Source organism: Ambystoma mexicanum, chromosome 9 (genome assembly GCF_040938575.1).
Source record: "Ambystoma mexicanum isolate Mex_15411 chromosome 9, UKY_AmexF1_1, whole genome shotgun sequence".
Lineage (NCBI taxonomy): Eukaryota > Metazoa > Chordata > Amphibia > Caudata > Ambystomatidae > Ambystoma > Ambystoma mexicanum.
The window spans coordinates 850,295,055-850,313,388 of record NC_090931.1 but is presented as its reverse complement, the minus strand read 5'-3'; the positions used below and the strand labels follow the sequence as shown (position 1 = coordinate 850,313,388).

Genomic DNA, 18,334 nt, shown 5'->3' with positions numbered 1-18,334 from the left:
TAGATCTGATGGCCATTAGGACCAGAGGTAATCGGATATCCCAACTTGGTCCAGAATCTGCCACAAACTTTTATTAAGATGCTCACAATGGTTCGGTTATATCTCTCTACTGCTCCAGAAGAAGCTGGCCGGTAAGCAATATGTAGCTTTCTTTTGACCCCCAGTATCTCCCACATCTTTGTCATTACTTCACTGGTGAAGTGGCTACCCCTGTCTGACTCAATCCTTTGAGGTAGACCAAAACAGGAAAAGATGTGGTTAATCATCAGGGCAGCTGCTTTTTCTGCCTTGCAGTTTGGGGCTGGGAGACATTCCACCCACTTGGTAAACAAGCATGTAACGGTCAACATTTACTTGTTTCCTCTAGACGAGCGAATCACAGGGCCTACAAAGTCGATTTGCAAATCTGACCATGGCAGTGTCATCCCCCTCTTTTGGAGAGGTGCCCGGTGTGTGAGGGATGTTGGCTGAAATTGTGCACACACAAGACAACCCTTCAAATATTGGTTGAGGTCCTGGCCCATGTGTGGCCAGTATGCAACCTCTCTTAAGATTTCCAGTGTTGTGTGAAACCCCCTATGACCGGCGGTGGCCGCATCATTGGCGTGACTTAACATCAGGCTTTGGAATGAGGTAGGAACCACCCACTGATCATGGCCAGCTTGGGATTTCCTTACCAACAAACCGTCTTGGATTCGGAACATTTTTGGACATTTCATCAACACTCTTAGGTCCTCTTTCCCAATGTAATCGGTATCCGTCAGGGGAAAGTTCTCAGGGTCCTCAAGGTGTTGGTAAAACTTACCAATAATTGGATTGCCCTTCTGAGCTGTAATCAAATCAGCATCAGGGGTCTCCTTGCTCCATTGGGCAGTTGAAAGATCATTGTGAGCATTTGTCTGGGACCTAGTGATAGCAGTGACCTGGATTTCCCCCAACAGGGACTCTATTTCGATTAGATCCCCTTGGATGGCCCCGGTTTTGGCCAGCTGATCAGCTAAGCCATTTCCAGTTTTGTCTGGTCCCTCTACTTTCGAATGACCCTTGATCTTTTTTCAGTAGATGGTCATCCCATTCGATGTGACCAGATCATCAATGTTTTGGATTAACTTCCCATGTTTCAAGGGTTTGTTATTAGCACATAACATGCCTCTGGTTTTCCAATTAACCAGGTGCTCCACGAACCCGTTCCGTACATAATCCGAATCAGTGATTATGACCAGTTTGTGGAGTTGATGTTGGACAGCAGTGAGGATGGCCTGATGCACAGCCATCAACTCTGCCACCTGACTACTTCGGGGACCAATTTTGTATCTAGCGGAGGGTTCTGGAAACTCCTTCACCCAGGCATTCCCTACGCCGGCCACCAGTTCTTTCTCCCAGTTGTTGTCAACATGGTACGAGCATCCATCCACATAGACAGTGGGCATTCCCTCACACTTGTCTTCTTCAAAGACTTTGTGTGGGGAATTAAGGTATGCCTCTGTGTTGTCATTGATTTTTAGACTTTCGTCCTCGAGACAGTTTTCTCTGGCACAATCATGCAAGTCAGCCAGAGCTTGAGCGAGGGGACTCTTCTTGTTTTGGCCATATCTGACCTCCACAGGAAAGCCTTGAATTGACAGAATCCAGGAAGTAATTCGGGAATTACTCACATTTCCGGCCCGGATTCTGTCACTTTGGAGATATTGCAGAGGCTGGTGTGGAGGCTCCACTATGATGTGTTCCCCCTGGATAAACGGGCGGTAATTCTTCAATGCCCACACCGTTGCCAGGAGTGCCTTCTCACAATCGTTGAATTTTTCCTCCACAGAGGATAAAGTTTTGCTCGCATAGGAGATTACTTTATGGACCTTGTCATGCTTTTGGTATAATATTGCCGTCAAGCACGTATTAGAGAACCCCGTCTCCAGGAAGAACTCCTTGTTTCTGACAGGGTAAGCTAGGCAAGGCGCTTGTGAGAGGCTTCTTTTGAGTTGTCTTACTGCCTCGGATTGTTCTGGACCCCATTCCCACTTGGCCCCCCCTTCAAGAGATGAATCAGGGGTCTAGTGATCTCTGCGTAGCCTTCAATGAACTTTCTGCTGTAATTAGTCAGTCCAAGGAGGCTCCTTAGTTCCCGCAGAGTTGTGGGGTCTTTCAGTTTCTGGAGCGCTTCCACTTTCTTTTCTTGGGGACAGAGACCCTGAGGAGTAATCTCATGCCCCAAGAAATTAACACGGGTTCTACACCACTGTGCTTTCTGAAAGGAGAGTTTCGCTCCGGCGGCCCTCAACTGTGTCAGAACATAACGGATCTCCGCTATGTGTTCCTCCACAGATGAACTTTTGATGAGGACATCATCTACATAAGCCAGGTTACCCCTTGCACCCAGGTCGGGCATGGCCTTATGTAGGAAAATGTTGAATTCATTGCCGGAGTTGAGGTATCCGAAGGGAGTCCGGGTCCATGTGTACTGCTGGCCCCCAAAGGTAAAAGCCAGTTTGTATTGGTCCTCCCTACTGACAGGCACGGTCCAGTATCCATTGGTCAGGTCTATTGCTGTGAATACCTGTGACCCCTGAATCTGGGCCAGCCCTTGGTCAATGTAGGGCAGAGGCCATCTGGAAGTATGGACCCGTTTGTTGAGCTCCCTAAGGTCGGCGCAGAGTCTCCACTGGCCGTTTTGCTTCAATATTCCCAGCACCGGATTATTGAAAGTGCTGTGAACTGGACGGATTATTCCCCGGGACTCTAGGTTCTTAATTATTTCAGTTAAGGACTCCATGGATGCGAGAGGCAAGCGATATTGCTTCACAAACACTGGAGTCATTCCAGGGTCCGTGGGAATTGTTGTGGTGTGGATGTCGGTGCGACCACAGTCATATGAGTCTACCGCAAAGAGATCTTGGAAATCCAAGAAAACTTGTTTCAACTTTTGCTTCTGTTCCAGAGTCACACAGGCATCAGCTAGTTTGACTCTCTCTTCCACCATCTGCCTGAAGCCTGGAAAGACTTCTGGTTTGGCTATCTCAGCGGCCTCCTCCAGCTGGGTGGAGAAGTCCCTGGTCAGAGTGCTGATTTGGACTGGAGGCTTCAGGTTGGAAAGGCAGCCCTCATGGACCTGGAAAATCACCTCATCCCTCCTGAAGTCACAAGTCACATCTTCCTTACCATAAGGGCAAGAAGTGTACACCAGGAAGTTCCGCCCATGCCGGGTGAAAATCCTGTCTGGTGTTGTGTTGTCATCACTGTCACCGTCAAAACAGTCCTTGGGGATTGGTCCTAACAGTTCATTTCCTAGATCAATGGAAAAATGTCGGTCATCAACCGCCATTCCAATAATGGTGCCTGCGGCTAGAGTAATACTCTTTAAGTCGCCGTTATCCACCTCTATTGGAATGGTGTCATGTTCTATGTTGACTAATGGTGTTGGGTTTACCCCTAACGCTTGCTGTTGGAGAGAAGCATTTAGATGTATATAAGCATCAGGGTTTTGCAATTTTTGTCCTCTTTTAACTTTCACTTCCAGGGAGAATTGTCGGGTCCTTTCTGGGATGGTGACTTCCTCGTTGATCTGAATTTCAACTGCATAAGGTAGCAATTGAGCTGACCTAAATGCTTTTTCTGGATCATCAAAGCCCATGGGATTATCCGCTAATCGGGACCAAGCTTTGAAGTTTATTAGGTCCAAACTAATGGCAAAGCGATTGAGAATGTCACTGCCTAAGTAAAAGTCAGCAGTGACGTCTCGCACGACCCAACAATTATGGACTATGCTCTTGTTGCCAATGGAGATTTTGAGCATACACCTGCTTGGCAGGAGATGTTTCGAATTGGGTGTTTCCAGGTCCATTTCCCATTTGTCTATCAGTTTGAATGTGGGAATGGCTGGATCTTTTGGGAGTTGGCGAAACATGGCTTTGCTGATGAAGCTCTTACCGTTGTTCACACACACTCGGGCGAAAACAGAGTCCTCCCCATCATTTAACTGAACAGGGAGGAACAACTGCTCTCCAATTTGCTGAATATCAGCCAGGCTCTGAGCTGATTTCACCTCTTTCTGGACTATAGGAGTGGGAATGTCTGATTGTGGATTTGTAAAGAATTTCAGGGTGTTTCCTTCCAGTGTGGAATACCACCTTAAACTGGAAGGAAGGTTGATTTTCAGAAATAGAGAGGACCCCCCATCACCAGTCTGTTGTCCTACTGCTATTACTGTCACGTCTGGAATTTGGTTGTTCTGGAAGGGAAATTCTACTTGGTCAGATTTTTGTTCAACCATGTGGCAGGTGCCATTTAAACTAACATGGTTGACCCTCTGTTTTAATTTTATTGGTCGGCTAGTCTGGGTTCAGAGGACCTTGTTTACGCAATCTATTTGGGGTGACAACCTTCTCAGGAGGTCATTCCCTAGTAAACAAGGGGTGCCCTCTGGAGTCACTACTATGACCGGGTGTTTCACCTTGTGTCGCCCAATTTTAATGTCCAAGTCTGCAGTCCCCTCAACGGGAATTTCCTTCCTGTCAAAGTTCTGCAGTTGTCCAGGAAGAGAGGTGAGAGGAATTCGGTAATTCTCCCCCCTTCCTGCATTTAGTTCCTCAAAGGCCCTTTTGGACAGAAGGGTAGCTTGGGATCCAGTGTCCACCAGTGCCAAAATTGTACCCTGCCCCTGTACTTGTACCGGGGCATAGTATCATCCCTCCTTCTCCTCAAGGGGGCACAGATAATGCACATTTTTGGACAACTGGTGGGCTAACTTTCTGGATTTGGACATTGCTAGCGAAGAAATTTGGGCAGAATTCTGTGGAGAGCCTTGGGAATCTGAAAGAAAAAGTTGGCAACTGGAGATCAGAGCCATTGTGGGTTCCCCTGGTTCCGGTTCTGGGCCGTCCCCCCCTTTTTGGAGGCAGTCACCAGGATGGGTTTGAACCAGGGGATTTCGGTATTGTCGGTTCTGGGATGAGATGATGGGCGGCGGTAGCTCAGTCTCCACATCTCCCCAGTCTGAATTGGCGTCCCTTGGGACCCATTTTTCCTTGGGAGGAGTTCCCCCATCTCTAAAGGAGAAGATCCTTTCCCCAGGATCCTCTTAGGATCCCTCTCCCTCAAATTGGAAGACCTGTACCTCCTCCACAAAGTGGGTCTGTTTGGGTACTTTGTTTCTCCTACCTCCCCTCTGCTCCTTGGGAGGCAGGTTTTCAGGGGCAGGAGATTTTGTTTCCGGTTCCTGGTTTTCCAGGGGCTGTTTACAAGTTGGGAAGGAAGCTTCCTCCAAGGCTTTACACCCCCCTTCCCCTTGTGCCTCCTCCCTGGGAACCGGTGGGTTATTGGGGTGCTGCCCCCGTCATTGTTCTGGAGCACCAGGTCCAGAGTTTGGGGCATTCTGCGATGGCATGCTCATCTGAGGGTTCTGTTGAGCCCTCAGTATGTGACCCAGATCCCGTGCCATATTTTGGACTTGGCGCTCTAACTGGGAAACTCGCTCAGGCTGATACGGGGCTCTATTTTCTCCCCTGGGCTGATCCCGGGAAGGGTAGCTATCCCTTCTCTGGTAGTACCCCTGGTTGGGAAGGTTTTGGTACCCCTCCACCCTTGGCCTCCCCTCTCCCGGATTACTTTGTCTGGGCTCAGGGAATTGGGGAAAGAAGAATGGATGATTTTGGGGCTGGAAATTGGGTGGATACCTGGGGAAAAAGTTCTGCCCAGGATTTGGAGAATTTCTGCCCTCCTGTGGGAAGTTGGGAGGGAAGTTCCCTGGGTTAGATGCTTGGCTGGATCCCCCCCTTGGGCTGGAGGAGTCCACACATAACCCAGGATTGGTCGGTTTCCCTTGTAGCGGGGACTTACATAGTCAGGGGAGCGGGGGACCCCATTTGTGGGACTACCTCCTCGACTCCCTCTCTGTGACTGGCCCGAGGGTCTTCTGGGCTGTGAATTATTTGGTGCAGGCAGGTTTTTAGGCCCCCCCATCTCCAAATCTAAAACGGGGGCAACCTTTACCTCTGCCACCTTGGCAGCAGCAGAGGTGCTGTTGGTTTTGGGGTTTTTCGGCGCGTTATTTTTATTTTCGATAGGCTTCTGCACCTCATAGATCCGGGTAGCCTGTTCAATGACCCAGTCTAAAGATCTTTTCTCATGAAAATCTCTCACGAGCTGGGTCATTATGTATTTGGGTAAGGCATGGAAAACGTATTGATAAATTCTCTGCTATCCGTGCGCACCCTTCTGGTGGTCTGCACAAAAGCACGCTTTAATTCTTGCACAAACTCTTGTGGGGCCTGATCCTCCCCACATTGCAAATTGTAGGCTGCCTTGCTAGCATCTTGAGGATTTCTGTGAACAGAAAAATGTTTCAAGATGGCCGCCTTATAGGTGGACCATCTTAAATGATTTTGGTCCTCCAGCCCCGCAAAGAAACTGGAGTATTGTGGGGAGAATGTCCATTTGACGTACTGGATGCAGCTACCGCTGTCCTTCAAATGGAAAGTCTCCATCATTTGCTCATAGAGCTCCAGGTGTTCCCAAATAGAATACTTGGCGTTCTTATGATAAGGCGTGATGACACTCCTTATTGCCTTTATTTGTTTCAATGGGTCCTTAAGCAAGGCCCTTTTTGCCTTATTGGCCTTTTTGGTTCGGGTAACCCTGGTCCATTCATCCTCCGACTCAGAAGCGCTGCTCCCAGAGGTGCCCGTCTGATCTTCCAGGTTTTCCAGGATTCTGCGAGCCTGGGAATGGCTGGCAGAATGTGGGGACCTGGTCTCCTGTGTCCTGTAATGCTCACAGGAGTCTTCAGACCCCTCCTTGCTGCCAGGATTTGATGGGTACCCCCCCCCCACTGACCTAACTGGGCAGAGGTTTTCAGGATGCCCTTAATGGGCCTACTCTCCTGGGGTTCCCCACTAAATTGCACTGTGCTTGGGTGCCCATACCCGGATGCCCGCCCATCCATTCCTGGGAGGTACTGGCCTATGAGCCCCATACTTCTAGCTGGATAGTAATCTGCCATCCCCGTGGCCCTGGGCTCATGTGCGCGAGGGGACATGGGGGTGGCAGAGTCCAGGGACTGGGAGAGATGAAGGCCTCTGGTACTAGGGCTCCTGAGATTATGCTCAGGAGTTGCTCTTTCCCAGCGAACCTCATCTCTATCCGCCCCTGCTCCCTGTTGCAATGCAAGAGCCTGCGCTTTCAGTTCCTCAGTTAAGGCCTTACTAGACTCTATCAGTCTCTCCTGCATCGCTACCTGTTGCTGGAGCCTATCATTGTGCTGACAGAGAGCCTCATTTTCTCTCTGTGCCTCCTGATTGGTCCTGGAGTACTCGGCCAGTCTCTGCTGCAGGAGGGTTACCTCCTCAGTCCCATCCCTACTGGCCTGCTCCTTTCTTGCCAGAGCATCCTCCACCCTCCTGGTGTGCTCTAACACGTTCTGGTGTTCTTTTTGGAGGTCCCCCAGTCCCTGGAGGGCCAGGTGATTTTCTTCCATTTTCCTTTTTAAGTGGCAGACTTCCTGGCCTAAGGTATCCCTTTCCTGACTAAGAGCCTGCATCTGTGCCGCCAGGTCGTCCCTTTGCCTTTGGAAGGCACCAGCTTTCTGGCGCTCCTGGTTAAACTCTGCCTGGGTATCCAGGTCTTTCAAAATCAGTTTATTGCTCTCTGCCTTCTCCCTATCTAGGTGGCTTTGCAGGGTGACTACCTGCTCGGCACATGCCCTATTGAAATCTAATTGTTGCTCCAGCTTTTTCTGGCTCTGCAGTAGGGAGTCCAAACCTTCTTGGTACTCCTTCTGCAAGGCCAGAAATCTGGTATCCTGGTCCGCCTTTTCCTGTTGCAGCACATCCATATCCTCCTTTATTTTAGTGATGTACTGTCTGCTGTCCTTTTCTGACTCCTGGCTCCTGAGCAGCCTCTGCTCAGAAGAGTCCAGATCAGATTGGGCCTTCTCTAACGCCATCTGTTGCCTATTTGCCAGATCTTGGCCTTCAGCACATTTGTCCTCTATGGCTCCCATATATAGATACAAATATGCCGCTATCCTGGCAACCTTATTATGTTCATCTTTGGCTTTAGGGGCCATATATAGTTCACTCAGGGCCACAAGTAGGGGACTCTGATCTCCCCATATATCTGACCCTGTTTCAGTGACCTGTTGCGCGATTGCCTGCAACCAGACCGTTTGGTCCTGATGAGTCCACTCACCTCTCACAAATAGCTTATGTAAGAAGTGCTCTCTGGCTATTTTCATATCTACCAAGGTCGTCATTCTGGAATTTGAGTTCCTTCCTGATTTACAGAAGTTTGTATTTTATTTTTGCAAAACAGACCGGTTCCTTTGAGGAGTGCTTTACAGCGTAACACAGCGGGGTGATCCGACCGGATGTATGTATCTTGTCAGTTAGCACACTGTATTAATCTGCACAAGTGATAGATCTAATCCGGAATCCCCGGCTACGAGCCCCCAATTTGTAAGAGGATTCAATTCAACACTACAGCTAAGTCAATGCCTAGTCTGGGATACTGAATGGAAACCCTTATTGATATATCCTTATGTCCAGTTCATGAGTTCTGGATGACTACCCCTATATCACACCCCTCTCTTAGAATCCCCCTGACCCCACTGAGCCAAGAAGTAGTTTTGTTTTGCAAGTTTAAAAGGTTTATTTGAGAAATAAAACAAAATATAGATACCACGCTTTTATAATAAATTAATAATCGATATCGCCCTTATAAATATAATGTTAATCAACAATGGGTAATCTGACACTAGCATACTTCTTTATAATCAATGAGGAGTTGGTGTAGGATGGATAAAGTAGCAAAAATACTTTTATGATTTCAAGGGAAAAGCAATGAGGAATAAAATGCAGTACAGAAATACTTGATATGATTTTAGCAAAAGATAAGATAATCACTTTTTCTCTGGCAATTCACCCCCCTCCCCTATGCAATGTAATAAATGGAAGGAGATGGAAAGAGGAGCACACAGTTCTCAGGAATGCAATCAAAGACAATACGAAATTCAATTCCCACCCCAGCAAGCTTAGAGAAAACAGGTATGAGTTTTAAAACACAGGCCCAAGTGCCTTGAATGTGGTGGCAATGAAGTGAGAAATATGCTGAAAATGCTTTTAATTCCCTTTAGGAGGTTCAGGGTGAGTGAGAGATACTTGGGATGAGCTCAGGCTCACTTTAGCAATGCTCTATGAGTTATTACCAAGTTGCAAACGGATTTTAACAAAAGAAAGAATGGAGCTGCTATTTTGACAAGTGGAGAAATTGAGCCAAAATCGCAAATCGCTGTAAATTTCGCGAGTGCGTGTCTCGCGATTGCGGAAAAAGTATAGGGAGTAGGAATTTCGTTCCTAGCCCAAACGGTTCCAGAGATACGGACGATTAAATAAAGGTCGTTTTTCGGATTTAAAGTAAACTCAAAATGACAGGTGACAGCTTGTAGCTTCAGAATTGACAGGTGACAGTTGTGCAGCTTTACAAATGACAGATGACACGATTTCTAGGAGGCTGTTCTACTTAGGTTAAAATAGTTTGGATTGGATTATTTTAACTAAGAGATTGGTTCTGCACAGTTCTGCTAGGTACTCACAATATAAATTTGAAATAGGCCTCGCCACGGATCTGGTCAGGTTTTGGACTGGACTCCGGTTCTGGTCTCGGCACTTCACAGTGATCTGGGTCAGCTCTCTGGTTCTGCTCACAGCGGTCTGGGTCACTCTGGATCTCTGGTCTGGTCTGTCCGGATACAGCGGTCTCTGCATGGCTCCTGGATCTCTGCACTGGTCCTGGCAAAAGTTCTTGGCAAGGGATTCAAGCAGCTCGCCCGGCTGTGAGTAGCTTGCAATGATTTGAGGCTTGCTGCAGAGAACTCAGCTTGTGGTTTTAGGCCTCTGATTTAGGTTCTAAAGTATAAGTTCTAGGTTCTGGAGTATGTAGCTGGAGTCAGTCTGGAACTGGTATCTTCTGGATGTTGTGTGGTCCGGCAAAACGCTCCGCAGCAACTGGATTTGAATCTCTCTACCTGTCCCAGCAGTCTCTTTTTATGTGTTTTGAAAATGGGTGTGTGCCTGGGCCTAGCTAAGCCTGCCCCTCTCTACTTGTCATTGGCCCAATTCTCCCCTCTCCCATGATTGGGGGAAGGAAATGTGAGTCAGAGTGATGCTGTAGATTTTATGGGTCAGAGGATCCTCCCCTGGTCAGTTTGCCCACAAATCTATATTTGATTCAAATACATCCTTCCCAGATATACAATTTGTTGAAATTACATGTGGACATTATATATTCCTTATGGTCCATGCTTGTCCGCCTCTGATCTTCCTGGGGGCTTGCATTCAAAAATGACAACATTTTGTGCTTTTTAACTGGTTTTGCAATATCGGACATTTACCCAAATTTACACACATGTGCGCAAGGAGTATGGACATTAATTGATGAAGGGTCAGATTTTTAACATGCAGACATTTGGAGTGAGACCCTATTTTCCGCTAGCAACCCCCCAGAATACACCACAGGGTCCTAACGCATCTCAAAATTTTCACAGAAAAATCACAAAAATAATGATATTACTTATATAATTCTGACAAGTCCGCACTTTGAGTTGTCTATCTTTTTAAAATTATGCCCTGGTCAAAAAGGGGTGTGGCTTCACACATCACAGGGTGAAATAACTGGTTTATCCACTTCCCCCAAGCTCAGCTGCTAGCAGAGGCACTGCCCCTCCCAGTTTCCCCTAAGAGGAAGCCACTTTACGGCCCCCCAATATAACATTTGCCTGAGTCCAGGACAGGCCTTTGTTCAACTCCGGGTAGTCCCCAGCTGCTCCACCCCTAATCTAATCAACAGGGCCATGTGACCTCAGGATGCAGCCAGGCCTGCCAGCCAGGCCTGGGAACACAGCTGTTGATCCAGTGTCAACTCCTGTCGGGGGTAGTTGTCAGGCAGTATTCAGTTTCATTAAGCCAGGTTTCAGCTAAATGTCACTTTTTGTTCCCAGTTTTCTACATTCAAATCAAACTGACAATTTTTACATATACATTAAATAATTGCTTCATTCAAGTCATTTCAGAATATAGTTTTACATTGTATCCACCTCTTAGCAAGTCTTTCCTTGGTCTGGTTTTGTTTCATTTGTTCAGTTTTACACAAAAGTCTGGTGGTTTTAAAACGCCGGCTTTCTGATAGTGGTGAGTACTGGTAATGCAACTATTTTTGGGATTAAGAAAATGAATTCCCCACACGAAGGTTGTATCTTTGGAGTGGTCTCGTGCCAACTGCGCAGTTCTCCTATTCTGGCGTGAATGTGGGCGCTGATAGCTCATCCCCACATCCACCCAGTCTATTGATTTAGTTTGTTCTGGGATAGAATAATGGGCGGCGACAGCTCATCCCCCATCTACCCAGTCTATTGATTCAACATGGGTCAAAACCCATGACAAAGCAAAGGTGGGGGTTCAATATCTCTTTCTATAAAGTCTAGATTTAATGCCATTGCTTCATGTATGATTCTAAAATCTGCTACTGCTAAAAATGCCCATCGGAGGCACTATTGCAATTAGAGTCAAGTGGTTATTCCCGCAGCCCATCGTTTTGCCATATTCAAGGTTTCCTCATGGGAAACAGCAATCAAAGGGGCAGTCACTTCCTTCAACCCTTTTAGAAGGATAACGTCATTACAAAGCCTCCAGTCAAAACTACAGCTCACATAATGCAGTAATTCAGAAGTCTATGCTGTGTCATTTGGCATTTTGAAACTGGTATTTATAAGTAACACCTTGAAATGTAGCAAGGGTTAACTGACCGTGCAATGTGAGGAAGTCTTATACATATTTCTTAAATAGTAACCTGTGAAGGGCATACACTCCTTCCTATGCATTTTCTCCCCAGAGAGAGTCCCTGGTAATAGCGTAGTTTCAGAAAGACAGTGACACTTCAGATGGTTTATTAGGCGGGTGAATCAAGCATTTCTCTACAAAGGCATGTGAGCTTCACAACTACATTAAACCGAGCACATAACACGTGTTCTGTTTGTATGTATAGATATGTATAATAGTCTATTTGAGCCAAGTCACACATACCAAGACGCCACCTAGTAACCATTGCTGGAAGTTCGACATTCATTCTAATATGAGACTGCCCAGAAGGTTTGTGTGGCTCATCAGTATTCATCACCCTTGGCTTTTTTTGCATTAGAATCGCATGATTGACTATGGCACAAGTTGTTTTTTTTTTTAAACCTCTTCGTGTGCATGGCTGTACTTCACTCAAGCCCACCCTTCATAGCACATTTGCTTTATTATGATCTGATTAGCACATTTTTGATCTTCTACATTCCCCAAAGTGGTTACTGTTGATTGTGCCCAACAGATGCCAGCTTGTCAGCAAAGGATGCATGTGCTGGGTGGGTGTTTTATGAACACTATGGACTTTACCTTCCAGTTTGCCTTGAACAGCTTCAAAGTGTGTGTGTGCACGTGTGTGTGCATGTGCAGGTGATAACACCCAGGACCACCCGGTAGCCATCACTGGCAGGTCACCTCCAGTTCAGAGCCAGATGGCCAATGCATTCTGGGTGTGCATACTGGTTTTTGCCCAACATGCCCCAATGCTCTAACCAGAAGTCTTCTGACATCCATAGTAAGGGTGAAGCGGATGCTGTTTGAATCCTTGAGAGCGGTCTGCCTTGGGTTGAACAATGCTGTGTTTAAAATAGCGCTGCCCTATGAGCAGAGGCAGCATGAAAGTTAAGCAACTTTGCGCACCCACAATGCATTGCTAATCTGGCTTTGAGCTCGAGGTGAGCTTCCAGTGATGGCTTCTGGATGGTGCTGTGCTGTGTGACTTGACTGATATAGGGAAATCTCTTCCTGTTTCAACTTTTCTCTATGGTGGCTGGTAAACCGTACATTCAGTTTCTGGATGGTGTGATATACGTGTGTGTGTTCTCAAAAACGAACTGCACATAAGTACACATCATTGCAAATGCACATATTTTGCACACACAATTGCAAACGTTTAATACAAATGCTGGACATCCTAAAGCATCATGTACTTTGCTGTAGTGTCAGATTTAGAAACCTACTATCTGATGCGGCTATGAGTAATTCGAGCGCGAGGGCCTCGAATGCTGACCCTACACAAGGTCTCTTCATATTCTAGTGTCGGGGCGGGAGCCATGTGTTCTCATCAGTCTTTGCCGCTACCACTGAAAGTAATAGATCAAGAATATACAAACCTGAGAGTTAGTTTTACCTCCCCGACTAAAAAAAAAACACAAAAGCGCAAGTGTTCTATCCCCTTCTCCCATCGTGGTTTGTTCTTGGCAAGGAGATTCACATCAAACGCAGATACTCTGCTCTGCTGTGTATCTGTGGTTTCTGGCGGGAACTCCTGAAGGCATCCAGTGGAAGCATTATAAATTGCTGTATTTTCTAGTAGCGGAAGGGACTTTGAAATAACATATTCTGCATAGAGCTGTCAATTCTGCCTGATGTGTAGCCTCAGGGCTTAGTTCCCCTTCTAACTCCTTCCACTTCATCCCCCACCCTTTGTCCCTGCTGCATATTCATCTGTTCCCACCTGAGGGGAGGACAATGTAGACACCGCGATTGAAGCATATCGCAGGTGGGTCTGCCATGAAACGCCTCCTTTTCCCCCCCACTGGCGTTCATTCATCGTCACAGAAACTTTGCACCTGTGCAATTGCAAAGTTGTACGGTATTAGCACTGGGGCAAGGTTTGTCCTATTGCAAACATGCATTAAACGTGTATGTTTTTTGCACTAGTGCAGTTTTTGCTCTAGTACGTGCACTGCAAAAAAAATGTGCTTGTCATGGTGCAAAGGTTTTCTAATACAACCGCAATGCTTTATGCACAAGGGCAACCTTTGCCCCTGTGCCAATGCGCAGCAAATGTTCACTTCCCCTGCTTCAAAGTTTCTGTAATCTGATGGTTTTCATTAACCCTTTGAGCAGGGTTTAGGACAACCGCTTGGCCGATCTTAGCACCACTGGCAAGAAGTGCATTGGCAAAAATGTATTTACTAAACAATGGATGTTGACAGTTAATTTGGTAAGAGGGATGGCAAAAATGTAAACACTACCTCATTATGCGTTTGACATTATATCTGCGGAAATAGCTTTAAAGTCTGTTACAATTAGCACCATTCGGCCCGGGAGATTTGCCGACAGATTACAAGTGGCAGCAATGCATGTCTAGGTCAGTGGTATTCAAACTTTTTCCTGCTGAGACACTCTGGAGTAAACATGTTGCTGCGGTGCCCCTGCCCTCCCCCACCCCCCCGCACCCCCACTGAGAGCAACAATATTGCTGCCCTGCCCAGTGGAGTAACTTTGCTGAAAATGTGTTGGGGGGCTGGGGTGGTGATATCTAAATGAAAGTTGCCCCTGCCAAATGAATCGGGTGAAAATGATGTGTCACAAAAGTTGGGTGGGGGGGAGCAAACACCCTTGTCCCCGCCTAAAATTACGCCCCTGGCTGGGCCTGCCCAGATGTAATTTCTGCTTATATTTTACATTAAAATCAGTCATGGTACTCCCTTTGGGACGAGCCTCGCGCCTCCCCAGGCATTCTCCGGGTCCCCCCAAGGGGGCCAGTCCCACAGTTTGAAGACCACTGTTCTAGGGGAGTCTGCGCGGGATTTATTGGAATTATCTATGACGGTATGGCTGCCCCTAATTCTGCCAGTGTTAGCTTGTGAAGTGGAGGAAATACCTCCTGCTTTATGTGGGAGGTACGGCCTTACACGTCACTATCAACATCGTAATTCAACGGTGCAATAAAGTTGCGGTACTTCTGTAATTGACGTTGTTTACCACACTGCCAAACCCTTAATAACGCCCTATACACGGATGCAATGTAAAGTCACTCTGTACTCGTGTGCACAGGATTGTCATGAAAGTCCCATAACATGAACCTCAGTCGCGTGTCCCCTTCCACAGCTGCAGCCACTCGTGGGGAGCATAAGACTGCGCCGCGCGCTCCGGAAATGCACTTGACATTCTCCGGGCATTTCCATTCATTTCACTAAAAGTTCCCAAGTAAATGAAAAGGGTAATTTGTATGATACATGAGACGGTTCTTGAAATGTATGCAAGTCGTTTTAAATATCTTGGCGAGCAAAAATGCTAATGACGTGCAGGCAGAAAAAGCAAGGAGGTGGAAGGCAGGGAACTGGGCCGTAAAGTTGGTCTGACGCTCCTTTGATAGAAAGCTCCATTTACCAGCGCGTTAAAAATAATCAGCGTGCCCTCTGTGAATGTGGATTTTTTTCAAGCTAGTTTTAAAGGGATTCTTAATCAGCAACGAACCGCAAGAGCTGGTGGGTGTGCAAGCAGTGGCCAACGTGTATGAAAAGAAGTAGTGGAACTATGTTCCCTGCTGGCCTGCCCTGCTCCCCACAAACCCCATCGCCACGCCCCCTCCCCACGCTCAATCCAAACCCAACACATGCGCCTGCTGTTTAAGGGAATGTTCCGTGCAGTGCACTGAAGGGCAAGTTTCCACTGCTTCCTACACTTTTATTTTAAAACGAAACCATCCCGGAACACTTTATTTTTAAAATAAAAGTATAGGAATTTTAAAAAGTAGAGGAGCGCCTCTGCGGACCGCTCCCACCCACTTCGACCATGGTTTGCAGTTTGCAGTGTCCCACAGAACAGCGCAGATATTATCAGGTGGCTTCACAAAAAAGATATCAGTAGTCTGACTTACCCCTAGTTTACACCTGGAGAAAGCTAGTCAAATCACAAAAGACGTCACTCTGAGTAGCTCTGATCTGCTCCTCCTTGCCTTACTGCTGGCTTCCTTGAAGCACATCAGGAGTAAGTCAGAGTTACTCACAGTAACTACTTTTCTCAATGGAATAGCCCTTTCCAGGTGAAGATCAAGGGTAAGTTAGACTTACTCTTGGTAACTTCTTAGTTAATCAGGCCCTCTGATTTGACTTGCGTTGCTGGCCCTCGGTTTTAGCTGCCAAGGGTTAAAAAAGACTGTGTATGCGAGACGTGGCAAACACATTGCGTTTTCAGAACGGGTTCGGCTGCCCAAAAGGCCTCACTCAGTGTATGGGCGCAACCACTAAATTCCACCCACACCCAAATGTAGAATATAAGAACCTCATCCAACCTCTTTGAATGAGGTGAGACACATTCTTATAGTAAACACAAACACTGTTGCTTCGTCAAAGTAAATAAAATTGTGGTAATTTACTTGGTCAAAATTACCTTGTAGAGGTAAAAAATGTATGTATATGTTGAAGTGTAAGAGGTATGGGTGAAAGGTAGGAGGTGGGTACAGTGCTATGGAGGGACATTAAAAGAAGAAAAAAACAAAAGAAAAAAACAAAAGTCAATTTCAGTGAGGTAAAGATAAAGAGGTAACTTACTTTGATGAACATGTGTACAACCCATGCACAAGTCAGGAAATCTCCCACATAGAGGCTCCTACGGAAGTATTGGGGCGTCCTTGTGTCTACATTATTAACTAACAACTAGACCGGGCCACAGATAATGCAGAAAGGAAACAGAAACATGAATTGGGATATTTAGGCTGCCCATTTCACCCATATACATGCCAAACATTTTATCCTGACCTTTACCATTGCTGTCCAACTGCAAGTCTTCTCTGTAATGGTGTCAATGGCACCCCCCTCAAGAGCTATGAGCCAACCACTGTCATGACCGTGCAGACAGACCGCTGGCAGACCAACCCACAGGCGGAAGCCCACCCTCATTTGAGAGTGTCCTTCGTTCCATCCAGGTTACCTGCCTGTAGAAATGATCTATTCAGAAGCAGGGCAATGGGTTTATGCTTCTCTTCGATGGTAATGGCATGGACTCCTGTATGGGATCATGGTAAGGTTATTCACACAGTCTCGACTGAAGTCCAGACCAGAAACATAGAAGCGAGTAATTGAATATATGTGCAGAAGGGAAGCAGATTCGTAGCGATCAAGAATGCTGGATCACTGCTTCCTAAAGCAGATGTGTTTTTTTCTCCCAACTGTGCAGCTTAGTTACCAATGCAGATGCTGTTTCACAAACATATATTTAGTATACTCAAGATTGCAAGACCATCTTCTGAGAGGCAGGAATATTACTCATCCTGGGAGTGAAGATAGTCATACACTGGTATTCTGGTTACAATTGCAAACAACGCCCATCTTATTTTATTTATTTTGTTTAAAGTGTGCACCGAGCTTGAGAACAGCGGAGCACTATACAGGGTATGGGTGGCCAGTGTTTGGACTGTCATCTTTTAACAGTAGTGCAGTACTGTGAACTGCAGTCTGTGCGCTGTTTAGGATTAGTTCTTGTTCAGGAGTTGTTGAAAAAGCCATGTTTTGAGAGATTTGCGCAACTGGAGAATTGTGGAGTAGTGCCGCTAACAGCATCCAGTCCCACATGGTGGGTGCATGACAAGGGAACGATTTTTTGTGGGTTCTCTCTTTACAGATGAGTTGTGATTCAAGCCGGTTGGTCGATTTGGTGCACAAGGAGTGTGTGCCACCAGATTTGTGGAGCTCAGCCTCGAGGTGCGTTGCTGTGCTACTTGTGACTGCTTTGTAGATGAAATGTGTAGCCTAGAATAGTATTCTGGCATGGAGAGAAATTGAATGTAGTTTGCGTAAAATGGATGAATTTTGGTCAAATTTTTTACGCACCCGTAATAAGACATGCTGTAGGGTGCCGGATTGCTTTTAAGTGAGCCAAGTGACTTGCTGTGAACACAGTCAGGGGGTCCACTCTCCCATAGATGTGTGAGACCGCAAGTCCTGAGGTGGGATGAAGAGTTTGATTTTGTGAAGGGTTGATATTTCAAGTCAGGCTGTTTGGGCTCAGTGTTTCTGGAAGGACCAGCTGCTGTCATTGGTGAAGCCCGAGGGTTTTGCTGAATCAGAGAGATGCAAAGCAAATCCTTACAGGTGTATTGCTGGACAAGTAGTTCTTTGGCAGGGGGACTGATGAGGACAAATTCAGTCTTGGATGGGTTAAGTTTGAGGTAGACAGTCCCCAATCGGGACAAAAGGAGACAGCTGATGTCCTGTGAGCATTTTACTCTCATGTACAACTGAGTATCGTCTGCATATTGGTGGAGGGCTACATCCGGATCTTTGAGGATTGTGCCCAAAGGCTCCATGTAACGGTTAAAAAGGATCGATGATAGGATGGAGTCTTGGGGCGACTCTCCAGGAGACTGGGAGTTGGTTAGAATGCAAGGTCAAGCTGAGTATGTTTTTACTTCCAGCTGGCATTGGCTTCCCAATCTAAAATGCTGCAAAACTCGATATAGAGCTCCTTCGCACTGATCCGAAGGGCAAGCTGTA

General features: G+C 46.6%; 1 protein-coding gene across 4 annotated transcripts in view; it reads left to right on the top strand.

The window, feature by feature from the left end:
* ERBB4 (erb-b2 receptor tyrosine kinase 4) overlaps positions 1–18,334 on the top strand; it is a 2,687,977-nt gene that overhangs the window by 554,629 nt on the left and 2,115,014 nt on the right. The gene's annotated exons all lie outside the window — the stretch shown is intronic.